Source organism: Limulus polyphemus, unplaced genomic scaffold (assembly GCF_000517525.1).
Source record: "Limulus polyphemus unplaced genomic scaffold, Limulus_polyphemus-2.1.2 Scaffold4314, whole genome shotgun sequence".
NCBI lineage: Eukaryota > Metazoa > Arthropoda > Merostomata > Xiphosura > Limulidae > Limulus > Limulus polyphemus.
Genome location: NW_013669924.1, coordinates 29,270 through 31,189, shown reverse-complemented (window position 1 = coordinate 31,189; position 1,920 = coordinate 29,270). Strand labels below are relative to the sequence as shown.

General features: G+C 28.9%; 1 long non-coding RNA gene across 1 annotated transcript in view; it reads right to left on the bottom strand.

The window, feature by feature from the left end:
- LOC111088731 overlaps positions 1-1,262 on the bottom strand; it is a 4,008-nt gene extending 2,746 nt beyond the window's left edge. Inside the window, exon 1 of the long non-coding RNA XR_002613159.1 lies at positions 1,155-1,262. This is a non-coding gene — a long non-coding RNA (uncharacterized LOC111088731). The remainder of the gene's footprint in view (positions 1-1,154) is intronic.
- Between the last annotated feature and the right edge of the window lie 658 nt (positions 1,263-1,920).

The window sequence follows — 1,920 nt, the reverse complement described above, 5'->3', positions numbered from 1 at the left end:
CAGTACAACTTTTATCACATTGTTTATTCAGTACAACTTTTATCACATTGTTTATTCAGTACAACTTTTATCACACTGTTTATTCAGTACAACTTTTATCACACTGTTCATCTAGTACAACTTTTATCACATTGTTTATCTAGAACAACTTTTATCACACTGTTTATCTAGTACAACTTTTATCACACTGTTTATCTAGTACAACTTTTATCACACTGTTTATCTAGTACAACTTTTATCACACTGTTCATCAGTACAACTTTTATCACACTGTTCATCTAGTACAACTTTTATCACACCGTTTATCCAGTACAACTTTTATCACACTGTTCAACTTTTGTAATATAAGAAAAACTTCAAACCAAACCAGAAACAAACTTTATCAACTCTTGGGAGGGGAAGTATGTTTCGTCAAACAACATGAATCAAGTATTTTCTTTATCGCTTTTAGTTTCCTACTGTTAACAATACAGTTTTTACAAAACCACAACCAAATCTGATCATCCCAACAGATGTTCCAGCCATTTTTCTTTACAGAACAGGTTACCTAGTATTTAAAAGTTTATTAGTTGAGGTTCCTACAAGTAGCAAAAAAAAACAACTTTGTATGAGACCAAGGAAGCTTGAAAGATATTCAAAATCAGACCCAAGACTAATGGAGCTACTTTTGAATGTAATCCAGTACCATAAATACAAAAAATGTTGTACACGGACTGATGATTTCATTCTGATACTTTGTTTTTTATTTGAGATGATGTTTTGGCTCTATACCGAGTCTTTCATCAGATTACCACATTTTAAAACATAATATGGTAACTTGACCCACAACAGTAACAATACCAAACATTAAGAACAAAAGATATACAAATAAAACAAGTTTCAAATATATAGTAATAAAATATGAATCTGTTATTTATAGAAGACAGACAGAAATAAGTGGGAAAAAAAAATCAATTGTAAAATCATAATGAAATGTTTTGCGTTCGTTTTGTTAAGTTCCGAGTGTTTACCTTTGCTTTATTACTTTTCTTGATTCTTTTTATTTTATTTCTTATCAATACTCTTAGTATGAATTAAAATTTAGGACCCCCCTTTTTGGTAAATTTTCAACTGCACTTTCGCATAAATTACGATAAAATAAAAAAAAGACTTACCTGTGAAGACACCACCAATAATTGCACAAACGCTGGTCAAAAAATGAAAGAAGGACCTAAAATGTAAACATCTAATTAGACAAGACATATTAGGTTTAATCAATTCAAACCAATATTTTTTCTTATATACCGTATGAATGTACAGGCTCGTTCAACAAGTTATTTAAATTCATTCGTAGTTTTTAATTTTTTAATGAAACGTTTTCCAACTCACTGAAATGGGGTAAAATAAAAACAGATTTAAGTAAGTGTGTATCTGTGAAAAATATAAAGTTTATAAGGTAAAATATCCTTTAACTCTGAGAGGGAAAGAGAGACGAGACATTCACACACGAAATGCATCAAACTAAATGTATACAAGGTGATAATAAAACAAAGTTCTGGAGGTATATTAATACTGATCATAAAATATGGTTGTCAAACTTACCAAACCAGAACCAAAACTTGATTAAACTAGAACACACTGTGGGAAATGTTCAGTGATAATGAATGTTTATTGACTAACACTTGAATGGTACTAAGAAAGGTTGAAAAATTACTCACAACCAAAACTAGAACGAATGTTGGCTGATATGCGGTAAGTATAAAAATAATTTTTAGACCTGTCTTTATCGTGCTGTAATCATTTTTAAAAATTATAAGGAAAAAAAAAAAGTATTTCTCATGTTATTTTGCTGAAAAGGAAAGTTTCATCTTATTTTTTATTAGAAATAAATAAAAACAACAATAACTAAATTTATAAAATTTTTTGCCGTTAGTTATTTAA